The following is a 14092-nucleotide window of genomic DNA, read 5'->3' as shown; positions in this document are numbered from 1 at the left end:
CCTGTGTCTTTTTATAGGTGATTGATTGTATTGATTGATTGATTGAGTGTATATTGTTCAGTGTATATAAAGTTGTACAAGTGTATAGGACCTTCCTGGGTCATGTGATACTGTCATGTGATGTACCCAGAGTTCCCTGGGTACAGGACCTACAGGTTTTGCAACCAATGTGCTGTAATCCAGCCTTCTTAGAATATAAGGGGCTGTAGTCTCTAAATTCACTTAATTCCTGGCACTCAAGCAAGCGCAATCAGCATATACTACTCAATTCATCTCAGCTAGGCCAAAGCCTAAAGAACCTGCAGCCACTTCAAAACATGAGTTATCAAGTTATATCTACAAATTCCTAGTGACTACTATTCAACTCAATCATACAATTAGTAGCACAGTGGCCGGCAGAAATCTCAATACTACAAGTCCCAGCAAGCCTGCAAGGTATCCTGCATCCCGGTTGCCTCTAGGGAAACTGCATCATTGTAAAGACTGTTCTATGAGAAGTTTAAGTAAAAGTTCCAGTTATCTCATAATTCCTGCTGTGGACATTCAATTATTTCCTGCCGTTTTTGGGCTGGTTGTCGGCAGGGCCTTCTACAGAAAACAATCGCACCCTGGTGTCACGACAAATTAGGGGTTAATACCACCTTACCCCACAGGGTTAATGCCACCAGACCCTGCAACACCATTGCCTCACCCCGCTTACCACACTTTACTTTTTTGAGACTTTATTGGTTTGGGTCTCGCTTGCTTCTCTCCGCTCGCTGTAGTCGACCATTTTTCATTTTATTTGGGATGTCCTAGGTGTTTGCCAAGTTTTTGTTACAGTGGGTCGTAAAAATAAAAAATTTAAATTCTATTGTAACTCCTGATTTTTTATTTTTACAAGGGGTTAACGCAGAAAAAGCACCATAAAATTTGTTACCCAATTTCTCTTGATTCTGGAAATACCTCATATGTGGATGTAAGTTGGGGGCCATGTTGCCTTTACACAGCCCCCATGGTGTCAGAACAGCGGTAACCCCCACAAGTCACCCCAGTTTGGAAACTGCACCACTGCAATTAACATTTATACCCCACTTGCATTTGACAGATTTTTGGAAGATTGCTTTGCATCCACATATAGGGTATATCTGTACTTGGAAAAAATAGGGTTACAAATTTTGGGGGACTTTTTTCCTTTTGCCCCTTATGAAAAAGAAAAGTTGGGGGTTGCACTAGCATGTTAGTGTAAAAAAAAATTTTTTTTTACACTAATATGCTGCAGTTGACCCATACTTTTAATTACCACAAGCAGTAAAAGAAGAAAAAGACCGCCAAAATTTGTAACACAATTTCTCTCAAGTACGGATATACCTCATATGTGGATGTAAAGCGATCTGTGGGCACACAACAGGGCTCAGGAGTGAGAGAGCACCATGTTCATTTGAGGCCTAAATTAATGATTTGCACATGCATCCTTGCAGAGGTTCTAAAATAAACGCAATAGTAAAAACAACCACATTTGACCCCATTTCGGAAACCACACCCCTCAAGAAATGCAACAAGGGGTGCAGTGAGTATTTACACTGCACTGGTGTTCAACAAATTTTAAGAACAGTAGGCTGTGCATATGTAAAATTTTATTTTTCATATTACGGACCACCGTTCCAAAAATCTTTCAGACACCTGTGGGGCGTAAATGCTCACTGCACCCCTTGTAATATTACTTGAGGGGTTTAGTTTCCAAAATGTGGTCACATATGGTATTCCACCCAAATCTCACACAAAATAAACTAAAATTTATTTATGTAAGAAACACTTTAAAGTAGGTAAATTTCCATGACCAATAATACTGGTATACAAGGAGTAAATATATACCACAACACAAAAACTGGATATTTTCTGATCTGCGGCGTCCTCTTTCCTTTTCTTCTTTGTCTGGATCAGACCTCCATGTCGATCTCTTACCATCTGCAGGGCAAACATGTCAGACTCCACATTTTTTCAGTGTCCTCCCATCTATAGGCCCACAAACTGTAATAATCCCCTTCAGGTAGGTAGGTAGCCAGGTAAATAGGTAACTAGGTAGGTAGATCAGGAAGCCAGATATGTAGGTAAGTGACTAGCCAGGTAGGTAGGTAGGTAGGGGGCTAGCAAGGTAGTTAGGCAGCCATATATGAAGGCCAGACATGTACATAGTTAGGTGCCAGGTATGTAGGTAAGTAGTTAGGCATCCAGGTATAAAGTTATTTAGCCCCCCCCTTCCCTGTTGGTATAGACAGCGGAGTTAACCTCCCCTTACCTGTAGATATAGACAGCAGAGTTAACTCCCCTTCCTTGTAGGCATAGGCAGCAGAGTTAACCCCCTTCCCCATAGGTGTAGGCAGCAGATTTAACCCCCCTCCCCTGTAGGTATAGGAACAGAGTAGATCCCTCCCCCTTTCCCCATAGGTATAGGCATCAGTTAACCCCCCCCTTTCCCCATAGGTATAGGCAGCTGTTAACCCCCCCCCCCTTTCTCCATAGGAATAGACAGCAGTTAGTTCCCCCCCCCCCTCTCCCCATAGGTACAGGCATCAGTTAACACCCCTCCCCTTTCCCCATAGGTATAGGTAGCAGTTAATCCCCCTTTCCCCATAGGTATAGGTAGCAGTTATTTTTTTCCCCTTCAATATTTCTTTATTGAAAAAATGTATCATTTACATTTTAATAAATAACATTTTATACATTGAATTTCAAGATGTTGTCTTTTTTCCCACCCCCCTCCCCTACCCTCACCTTTCTCCCCCATGACATATCTCCCCTTACTGGGTGGACGGGAGGCAGAGGGACAACACATTCTCATTCTATTAATATTTCCATTATACTATATCAATTCATTTTCTTTTCTCTTTGCTTTCCCTTCCCTTTCTCTCTCTTTTCTTTTCTTTTTTTTTCCATTTTAGATCTTTTATTTGTATCTTCCCAATTATTTCTACCCGCTTTTATTCTTGTGTCCCCCTGATTCCCATCCCCCTCACATAATAATAATGAAATAATAATAATAATAAAAAAACCTATAATTTCTTTCTTTTAACCAAATAACCTTCCTGTCACCTCCCTCCACTCCCATACCTCTGGTTTAGTTGGGGTCAGCCATCTCCTGATTATTAATAATCTAGCATAAAAGAGCATCATCAGTAGTTCCTTTCTTTCTTTTGTTGTTTTATTTACTTTTCTATCATCACCCAAGATAATCAAAGCTATATCATCTTTTATAGCATATTTAATTTTTCTCTCGATATCATAAATTATTGACACCCAATATTCTTGTATTTTTTTCACATTCCCATATAATATGCAGGAATCCCGCGTTTTTCATTTTACATCTTAGACAGTTGCCATTTTCCCTCCCACCAATCCTGAAGAGGAATTTTGGTTTATAATAAATTCTATATACTATGTTCCATTGTATCAGTTGATGGTCTAAACTTGGGGAAATTCTTTTTATATTCCTGAATACAATCATCCAACCGCATTTATTTCTCTCACCTAATTCTTCGTCCCATTGTAGGAAGCATTTATCTTTTAAGTTATTTTTTTTATTTTTCATTATTTTGGTATAAATTACTGCCATAACTTTCTTTACAATTTTTCCCTCCTCCATTTTTCTTATAGTTTCAGTTACTTCCACTATCCGATTACCACTGTCTCTTAGTGACCCGCATATGGCACTTTTTAAACCCTGAAATTCCAACCACATACCTTTTCCTAATTTAAATTCTTCCTCTCTCCACTTTCTTAACTCTCCTTTTCTCCACACGTCTCTCAAAATGTTACATCCCCTACTTTGCAAGTTGTTAGCTTCCATCTTAGCTACCTCTTTCAAGTTTACATTATGCCAAATTGGCGCTGTCTCTAATATTCCCGTTTTTTTCATTTATTTTTTAAAGTTTTCCCAGGTTTTACAAATCCCTACTATTATAGCATTTTCCTTCCACCTCCCTTCTTTTAACTGGCCTGACTCAAGAACCTGATAACATTTTCGTATTTACCTTTAGTTTTTTCTTTGATATTTTTAAAGATTCCAAATCTCCTCCACTCCACCACATAGTACATCTGTCTTTCTAAAAAATATCCCTGTATATCAGGAAATTTAAGTCCTCCCTTCTCTCTTCCTTTACTTAAGTATTCTATTTTTATCCTCGTTCTTTTCCTTCCCCATATTAGGGCGTTTAGCATAGCTATTATCCTTCTAAAAATTCCTTTCTCGCACCAGATAGGGGCCGCTACGAAGATGTATAATAGTTTTGGTAGAATTACTGTTTTAATTAAGACTATCCTCTCTGCTCTCGTAAGATTCAGTTTATTCCATGTTCTTACCTTGTTTTCCAATTTTTTTTATCAATGGGTATGTGTTTATTTTGTGATATTCTCCTATTTTCCCAGATATCTGTACACCTAAATAAGAAAAACGTTCTCCTTTATCCAGGATTCTAAGCTCCTTAATGATTCCCAGTTCTACTTTACCTAATGGAAGTAGCACTGATTTCTCCCAGTTTATAACCAAACCTGCATAGTTCCCATATTCCCCAATCACTTCCATAACCTTCTCTATGGAGTTTTCTAGCTTTTTCAAATATAATAATAAGTCGCCTGCGTATATTGATATTTTATCCCCATCCCCCTCCACTCCAAATCCTTTTATTTGCTGATCTTCTCTGACTTTAACCGCTAGGGGTTCGAACACTAGCGCAAAAAGTAGAGGAGATAAGGGGCATCACTGTCTTGTACCCCGGGTCACTAAAAAACTCTCTGATCTTTTCCCTTCTATATTTATTCTAGCTTCCGCTCCATTATATAGCATCTTGATCATTTCTATATAATCCTTCTGACACCCATATTTTTCCAGTACTCCCCATAGGAACTCCCACTCCACAATGTCAAACGCTTTACTTGCGTCAAGTGACATGATGGAGTGGGTTCCCTCTCTTCCCTCCACCGACTGTACTCCAGTAAGGGTCCTGTAGATATTATGCTTGGTCATCCTACCTGGGATAAATCCGCATTGATCTTCATGCACCAGTTCCCCTACCTTTTTTTCCAAACGCAATGCCAGAGCCTTCGCCAGGATCTTTACATCCGTGTTCAATAATGATATTGGACGATGTGATTCCATTTCTTTCTTATCTTTATTCGGTTTCAACAGTAATATTGTTTCTGCTTCTTTCATTGTTTCGGGTAAGGTTCCTGTTTTTAAAGAACTATTTATAGTTCTAAGCAGGGCTGGGATAAGGATTCTCCTAAATTTCCTATATATTTCAAACGGGAACCCCTCCGTGCTGGGACTTGTGTTCCTTTGATCTGATTTAAAGCTTCTTCTAACTCCCTATGGGTCATTGGGCCCCCCGTTTCTTTCTCTTGTTGTATTGATGTCATAGCGAGCACTCCGGTCCCCGCCTCCGGACCAGAGCGCCCGCATTCTCGCCTCCTCTCTCCGGGATCCCGGCGTCTCCCGCTCGGACATACCGACCGGGAGCACGGGATTCCTTGTGTCGGGGATGCGGCTGCCGTGGCGGCTAGTCCCCACTCAAGCGCCGCGTCCCTGTCTAACTCACCCAGCACCTCGCTCCATATGCCGACTCGCTCTGCTTCTCGGCATGCGCGTCCCCGCTCTCTAGGGCGCGCGCACGCCGCCTTCAGTAAATTTAAAGGGCCAGCGCACCATTGATTGGTGCGCTGGCTAATTGTTCCCTGCTCCTTCCCCATAAAAGTTACCTGCCCCTTCCTGCCCTTGCCAGATCTTTGTGCCCTAGTGCCTCTGAGAAAGCTTTCCATATTGTGTGTATTGCCTTGCCTGTTGCCGAACCCGTTGCTACCGCCTACTCGCCTTTGAACCCTTGCCGCCTGCCCTGACCTCTGCTTCGTCCGACTACGCTCCTGCTGCCTGCTCCCTGTGTACTATGCCATATCAGCTGCCAGAGAGGTTGAGTTGCTACTGGAGGATACGACCTGGTGGTTACCGCCGCAGCAAGTCCATCCTGCCTTGCGGCGGGCTCTGGTGAAAACCAGTAACCACTTAAAACCGGTCCTCTGGTACAACCCGCGCCTTCCCCTCTCTGGTCAAGAGGATCCACTACCAGTCCTGCCGGTAAGATCCGGCCATGGATCCCGCTGATGTTCCTCTGCCAAACCTAACGGACCTCACCTCCATTGTGGCCCAGCAAGGTCAGCAGCTAGCCCAGCTAACCGCCATGCTGCAGCAGCTCCTGCCGTCTCAGCAACAGCCAGCTCCTCCGCTTGCATCTGCTGTATCTCCTCCGCCCGCAGTTGCCACCGGTTCCAGAGTCCGCCTATCCCTGCTGGACAAGTGTGACGGAGATCCCAAGCAGTGCCGAGGGTTTCTGTCACAGTGCTCTCTCCACCTCGAGATACTGTCTGACCAGTTTCCTTCCGTGTGAGCCAAGGTAGCCTTTATCCTCAGTCTGCTCTCCGGGAAGGCCCTGGCCTGGGCTACACCGCTATGGGACCGCGCTGATCCTGCCACCTCCTCCGTCCAGAGCTTCTACCAAGAGTTCCGGAATGTTTTCGAGGAACCTGCCCGGGTTACCTCCACAGAGACTGCCTTACTAAATTTGTCCCAGGGAGGCTCTACTGTGGGTGACTACGCCATTCAGTTTCACACCCTAGCCTCAGAACTGAACTGGAACAATGATACCCTTTGTACCACATTTAAGAAGGGACTTAACAGTGAAGTAAAGGACGGCCTGGCTGCACGTGAACTACCTTCCACCCTTAGTGACCTCATCTTGTTGGCCACTAGAATCGACAAGCGTTTCGCCGATAGGAACTCCTTCTTGAAAAAGGAAACGCTCAACCAAGACGCTACCCTCCTCTGACTCCCGTTTTTCAGCGTCTACCTCAACCTCTCTCCGGGCCTCCAGCCGTGGAAGCCATGCAGGTGGATCGTTCACGCATGACTCCGCAAGAACGAAGCCATTGCAGATACGAGAACCTGTGTATGTACTGTGCCAGTACTGAGCACTTCCTGCGAGACTGTCCTCTTCGTCCACCGCGTTCCAGAAAAGCTTGCACCTAATAAACATGGGAGAGGCGTTGCTAGGTGTGGATTCCTCCTCTCCACATCTCATCATATCCGTGCAGTTGTTCCTCTTGGATTCCGGTTCAGCCGGCAACTTCATTCACGCCTCCTTGGTTGACAAGTACCGCATTCCGGTTGTCCGCCTAACTAAGCCTCTTTTTATTTCTACGGTTAACGGTGAGAGACTCTCTGTCACTGTGCAGTTCCGTACCCTGCCACTGCAGATGGATATTGGAATTTTTCATACAGAGACTCTAGAGTTCCTAGTCCTTCCCTTCTGCTCCTCCGAACTCCTCCTGGGTCTGCCATGGCTACAACGTCACAGTCTTGTTCTGAACTGGTCATCCGGTGAAACCTGCATTGGGGCCCCTGCTGTTCGGACCGGTGTCTCAAGCCTGCTCCTGTCAAGCGACTTTCGCAAGTTTCTCCGCCTCCAGGACTGCCTAAACCATATCATTGCTTTGCGGATGTCTTCTGCAAAAAACAAGCCGAGGTCCTTCCTCCTCACAGACCCTATGATTGTCATATCGACCTTATGCCTGGTTCTACGCCATCCCGGGGTAGAATTTATCCTCGGTTCCCTCGTCCCTTGCATAGACTACAGAGGACTCAATAAAATCACAATTAAGAACCGTTACCCTCTGCCCCTAATCTCAGAGTTATTTGAGTTCGTATCCGGGAGGGCGACGAGTGGAAGACCGCCTTTAACACAAGAGACGGTCACTTTGAGTACCTGGTGATGCCCTTCGGCCTCTGTAATGCACCAGCCGTCTTCCAGGAATTTGTCAACGATATCTTCAGGGACTTACTCTACTCCTGTGTGGTCGTATACTTGGATGACATCCTTGTCTTCTCCTCCGACCTGGACCAACACCGGGTCCATGTGCGACAAGTGCTTACCCGCCTGAGGAGAAATCGTCTATACGCCAAGATCGAAAAATGTCTTTTTGAGCAGTCCTCCTTGCCTTTTCTTGGGTTTCATTATTTCTACTCAAGGACTTCAAATGGACCCCACCAAGCTCTCGGCGGTTTTGGATTGGCCACGCCCCTCTGGACTCCGAGCCATACAAAGGTTTTTGCGCTTCGCTAATTATTACAGACAATTCATCCCTCACTATTCCACTCTGGTGTCCCCAATTGTGGCCTTGACTAAAAAGGGCGCTAACCCTAAATCCTGGCCTTCCCAAGCTGAAGAAGCCTTCCAGTCCCTGAAGGTCACCTTTGCCTCAGCACCGGTTCTCTCTAGACCTGATTCCACCAAGCCCTTCTCTCCCGAAGTGGATGCCTCCTTGGTGGGAGCCGGAGCCGTGCTCACACAGAAATCTTCAAAGGGCAAGACCTTAACTTGTGGCTTCCTTTCTAAAACATTCTCTCCCGCGGAGAGAAATTATTCCATAGGGGACAGAGAACTGTTGGCTATTAAATTAGCACTGGAGGAATGGAGACATCTTCTTGAGGGAGCCACCCATCCTGTGAATATCTTTACGGACCACAAGAACCTGGCCTATCTTCAGTCTGCTCAAAGACTAAATCCTTGTCAGGCTCGCTGGTCTCTGTTCTTCGCCCGTTTTAATTTTGAGATCCATTTCCGTCCGGCTTCTAAGAACATTAGGGCAGACTCTCTGTCTCGCTCTTCTGATGTGGCGGGCGACGAGTTAACACCTCAACACATTATCCCACCAGAACGCCTGATTGCAGTCGCTCCTGCGGAACTGAGCCATCTTCCTCCTGGCAAATCCTACGTACTTCCACGTCACCGGGTGCAAATTCTCAAGTGGGGCCACGCTTCTTGCTACTGGAGGATACGACCTGGTGGTTACCGCCGCATTAAGTCCATCGCCTCTCTGGTCAAGAGGATCCACTACCAGTCCTGCCGGTACGTGACAACCTCTCATTCTTAACCACTTTTCCCCCAAGGTCACCGCTCCTTCTCCTGTCACTGGGTCCTCTGACGTCTTCTCGGTAAAAGAATGCCTTGCCTCCAAGGTCGTCAGAGGTAAAAAAAAAAAAATTGTTGACTGGGAGAATTGTGGCTCCGAAGAGAGGTCTTGGGAGCCTGATAACAATATCTTCAACAAGGAGCTCATCCATAGGTTCCTGGGCTCCAAAAATAGGGAGAGACCTAAGGGGGGGGGTACTGTAACACCGAGCGCTCCGGGTCCCGCGGCTTCCCCGGAGCGCTCTCGGTGTTCGGCTTGTAGCAGCGCTCTGGTCACTGTCCCTGACCGGAAGCGCTGTCCCCCTGCCTGCGGCGGGGATGCGATCCGCTTGGTGGGCTGTCCTCGCCCGCAGGTCGCATCCCAAGTGACTTACCAGTCGGGTCCTGCTGTGTCTTCCTCTAATTGTGTCTTCCACTAATTGGTGCCTGGCCCAATTAAGTTAAATGCATAAATACTCACTTCCTTTTCCTCCCCTTGCCGGATCTTGTTACCTTGTGCCAGAGAAAGCGTTTCTTGTGTCCCTTTGCCTGTGTATCCAGACCCTTTGCCGTTGCCCCTGACTACGAAACGTTGCTGCCTGCCTTGACCTTCTGCTACGTCTGACCTCGCCTTGCCTTGTCCCTGTGTACAGCTGTCAGTGAGGTTGAGTCGCTATCGGGTGGAATGACCTGAGGGTTACCTGCCGCAGCGAGTCCATCCCGCTTTGCGGCGGGCTCTGGTGAAAACCAGTAACCTCTTAGATTCCGTTCCCCTGGTATGGCCCACGCCATCGCCTCACTGACACAGGGGATCCACTCCTGAGTCCTTCCTGCATACCAGTCCGGATCCTGACACCTGGCTACCCTGTGGGAAGCCCATAAATTTGTAGTCATTGCATTGCTCTGGGATCCTGCCTGAAGAAGGATGCTTTGGCTCTCTCCCGGGATCTTAAGGCAGAGATTCGTAGATTAGAGGCATTGTTACTGTCCTCGCCCTCCCTTTCAGTCTTGCGGAGGCTAGTGGCTGCCCAGGCTCATCTGTGGGCCTTAGCCCTCCATAAAGTGGAGCGTCTCATACTGAGCATCTTATACTAAGCAGTGGTTTTATGAATGTGGTAATAAGGTCCACAGTATGTTGGCTCGGCACCTCCATTATCGTGCTGCTGCCCAGTCTCCCTCGGCTCTCAGGAACTCTTCTGGCACTCTTCACGATCACCCGGATGATGTCTTCCTTCTCTCTATTCCCTCCCCTCTCAACTCCAGTCTGACCTGGTGCAGTGTGATCTCTCCTTTCTGTGGGCCTGTGACCTGCCATTCCTGTCAGCTACTGATGGAGCCTCCTTAAATGCTCCAATCACCTTGCAGGAGCTTCAGGAGGTGGTTCAGTCCCTTCCTTCAGGGCGCTCTCCTGGGCCAGACGGGTTCACTTATCTCTACTATCGGACGTTTGCTTCTCAACTTCTTCCTTGATGGGTGAGAGGTCCTGCAGTCGCTTTTATATTCCCTGATCACTCTCATTCCTAAACTGGACAAGGATTGTTCAAGCTATCGGACTATCGCTCTCCTTAATGCTGATTTAAAGGTGTTTGCCAAGGTTTTTGCTAACTGTCTGTGCTGTTTTCTTCCCTCCCTTATCCATAAGTAGTGTTGCTCGCGAATATTCGCAATTCGAATATTATTCACGAATATCGCATATTTGCGAATTCGCGAATTTCGCGAATATAGCGCTATATATTCGTAATTACGAATATTCGTTTATTTTTTTTTTTCCTTCACAGTACACATCACAGTGATCATCCCTCTCTGCTTCCAGCTTGTGTGGTGTAAAGAAGGCTGTAATACTACTGTGTGAGACTAGCGTGCAAAAATTCGCATATGCGAAAATTAGCATATGTTAATATTCGCATATGCGAATATTAACATGCGCTAATCTTCGCATATGCGAATTTCGTATTTGCTAATTTTGTATATGCTAATATTCACATATGTTAATTTTTGCATACGCGAATATTCGCATATGCGAAAATAAAACGAGGGTATACCGAATATGCGAATATTCGCGAATATATGACGAATATTCGTCCATATATTCGCGAATATTCGCGAATTCGAATATGGCCTATGCCGCTCAACACTATCCATAAGCACCAGGTGGGTTTCATCCCCAGTCGTCAGGGTGCGGACAACACTAGGAGAGTGGTGGGTCTAATAGACTTGGTCAATCGGCGCTCGGAGCAGGCTTTGGTGCGGAAAAGGCCTTAAATAGGCTAGGTTGCGCTGAGGGGCCTCTACTCCTGCCCTACTGCCACTATCAAACTTCCTCATGTCACTTCCTCTAGCTTTCCTCTTTATAATGGCACTAAACAGGGGTGTCCGCTGTCTCCCCTGATTTTTGCTCTTTGTATTGAGCTTCTGGCTGCTCTAATCCAGGAGACCTGGATATCTCGGATTTGTAGCTGCATGATTTCAAAAGCTCTCTTTTTGTGGATGATGCTCTTCTTACTCTGACCCATCCCCTGACATCCCTTCCTAATCTCTACAGGGTCCTGCAGTCCTATGGGGTGGTCTCGGGCTATAAGGTGAACCTATCTAAGACATGGGCGATGCCCTTTAATCTCAAGGTGTTTCTCTCCACTCTTCTTCGGGCTGATTACTTCTTTAAGTGGTCTCCCTTTGCTGTTAAAGGGGTACTCCTGCTCAGTGTTTGGAACAAACTGTTCCAAACGCTGGAGCCGGTGTAGGGAGCTTGTGATGTCATAGACCCACCCCTCATGACATCACGCTCCACCCCCTCAATCCAAGTCTATGGGAGGGGGTGTGACAGCCGTCTTGCCCCCTCCCATAGACTTGCATTGAGGGGGCGGGTCAAATGCTGAGCAGCGGAGGACCCAGCCAATTTTCACTGTAGGACCCGGCCACTTTATGAACATCTGATCACTTTCAATTTAACCATTAATAACTCTGGGATGCTTGTACCTTTCATTCTGATTCCGAGACAGTTTTTTCGTGACATATTCTACTTTATGTTAGTGGCAAAATTTTGTCGATGCTTGCATCGTTTCTTGGTGAAAAATTCAAAAATTTGTTTTTAACTTTGAAGCTGGACAGTCAGTGGCTGTCCAGAAATGCTGGGAGTTGTTGTTTTGCAACAGCTGGAGGCTCCATTTTGGAAACACTGATGTACAATAAGTTTTTCATTTTTATTGGGGGGGGGGCAGTGTAAGGGGGTGTATATGTAGTGTTTTCCCTTTATTATGTGTTAGTGTATTGTAGTGTTTTTAGGGTATGTTCGCACTGGCAAAGGTTTACATTGAGCTTCCTGGGGACCGAAATTCCCATGGGCGTACGGGTACGCCCTGGGTCCTTAAGACCCAGGTACAGAAGGTGTATCCATACAACCTGGGTCCTGTACAGGTTAAGTATCTAAGTGTCCTCCTTACCCCTTGATAGTCTTCCTTTTATTCCACTAACTTCCCTCCTTTGTTCAGTGCCCTTAGGACGTTAATTATTTCGTTAATTAGGACGTTATATTTCATTTTTTGTCCGTATTGCAGCTGTTAAAATGATGGTCCTTCCCATGCTACTTTACATTTTTGAGACTTTATCGGTCTGGGTCCCGCTTGCTGCTCTCCGCTCGCTGTACTCAACCATTTTTAATATTATTTGGGATGTCAAGCGGGACCGTTTGCTTATGTCCTAGTTGTTTGCCAAGTTTTTGTTACAGTGGGTCGTAAAAAAAAAAAAATGTAATTCTGTTGTAACCCCTGATTTTTTATTTTTACAAGGGGTTAATGCAGAAAAAGCTCCATAAAATTTGCTACCTAATTTCTCTTGATTCTGGAAATACCCATATCTGGATGTAAGTCGCCTTTATACAGCCCCCATGGTGCCAGAACAGTGGAAACTCCCCACAAGTCACCCCAGTTTGGAAACTGCACCCCTGCAGTGAGCATTTACACTCCACTTGCATTTGACAGATTTTTGGAAGATTGCTTTGCGTCCACATATGGGGTATATCTGTACTTGGAAAAAATAGTGTTACAAATTTTGGGGGACTTTTTTCATTTTGCCTTTTATGAAAAAGAAAAGTTGGGGGCTGCAATAGTTGGGGGCAACACCAGCATGTTAGTGTAAAAATTTTTTTTTTTTTACACTAACATGCTGGTGTTGCCCCATACTTTTAATTTTCATAAGCAGTAAAAGAAGAAAAAGACTCCCAAAATTTGTAACACAATTTCTCTCAAGTACTGATATACCCCATATGTGGACGCAAAGCGTTCTGCGGGCACACAACAGGGCTCAGGAGTGAGAGAGCACCATGTTCATTTGAGGCCTAAATTAGTGATTTCCACATGGATCCTTGCAGAGGTTCTAAAATAAACGCAATAGAATAAACAACCACATGTGACCCCATTTTGGAAACCACACCCCTCAAGAAATGTAACAAGGGGTGCAGTGAGCATTTACACCACACTGGTGTTCAACAGATTTTTTGGAACAGTAGGCTGTGCATATGTAAATTACATTTTTGATACTACAGACCACTGTTCCAAAAATCTTTCAGACATCTGTGGGGTGTAAATGCTCACTTCACTCCTTGTAACATTCCATGAAGGGTTTAGTTTCCAAAATGGGGTCACATATGCTTTTTTTTTATTGTTTTTTTTTTGCGCTTATGTCAGAAGCCACCCCTGAGCAAATCACCAATTTAGGCCTCAAATGTACATTTGCTGTCTCCTGAGCCATGTTGTGCACCCACACAGGGACGTGCACAGACATTTTGAAGGGCAGGGGCTCAAGTAAAAAAAAGAGGGCACTTTTCATAAATTAAAAAACGTCTGCCAGACTTAATGGGCAAACGTACTGCGGCCCAGGGACACAGTGGACTCCCGCCGGGCCTCCTCGACATTCCTATGCCCATAAAAGTTGGTGTTTTTGTAAAATCGAGTCAAGAACAGTTTCTATGAAGGTATGCCATGTGTATATACACTTTGGCTGTGCTGTCAGTCTTATTTACAGAAAACATGTGACAGCTGCCCTATAATATACTGTATTATAGAGGAGATTTATACAAAACCTGTGCAGAGAAAGAGCGGTGCAGTCGCCCATAGCAACCA

The sequence above is a fragment of the Hyla sarda genome, chromosome 3, assembly GCF_029499605.1.
Source record: "Hyla sarda isolate aHylSar1 chromosome 3, aHylSar1.hap1, whole genome shotgun sequence".
Taxonomy (NCBI): Eukaryota; Metazoa; Chordata; class Amphibia; order Anura; family Hylidae; genus Hyla; species Hyla sarda.
The sequence above is the reverse complement of the archived record's forward strand: the minus strand, read 5'-3'. Positions refer to the sequence as shown.